Here is a 429-nt window from a genome sequence, read left to right on the forward strand (position 1 = left end):
TAGGACCCAGAACTTGATGTGGACAGGTGAGGCCAGAGCCTCTCTAGGCTGCTCAAGAAATCTGCGCTGAGGTCCTTGGTCCGCAGGGAGAACCAGATCCCCATTGATGACCCCACGAAAACACTGTTAGGTAAGCCACAGTGTGAAACAGCTTGAGGAGTAGAATCTGTGTCATATCCAACATTTACTCACACTCATGATTGGGCGACTGGGATACCTAAGCAGGAGGGACTGGAAGAGCACCCTCTTCACCTGCATGTCCAGGTCCCCTTTACGTCACCTAGGGCACGTGTCTGGAAGCAGGGGCTTCTGGGATAGGGGCAGGCTATGGTCGGGAGCAATGGGGGTGGTGGGCCCTGGGCAGTGGGGGTGGCGGTGTTAGTGAAATGTCTGAGGCAGAGTAGAAATCAGGAGGAACAGCATTCCAGC

Source organism: Colobus angolensis, unplaced genomic scaffold (genome assembly GCF_000951035.1).
Source record: "Colobus angolensis palliatus isolate OR3802 unplaced genomic scaffold, Cang.pa_1.0 Scaffold343, whole genome shotgun sequence".
NCBI lineage: Eukaryota > Metazoa > Chordata > Mammalia > Primates > Cercopithecidae > Colobus > Colobus angolensis.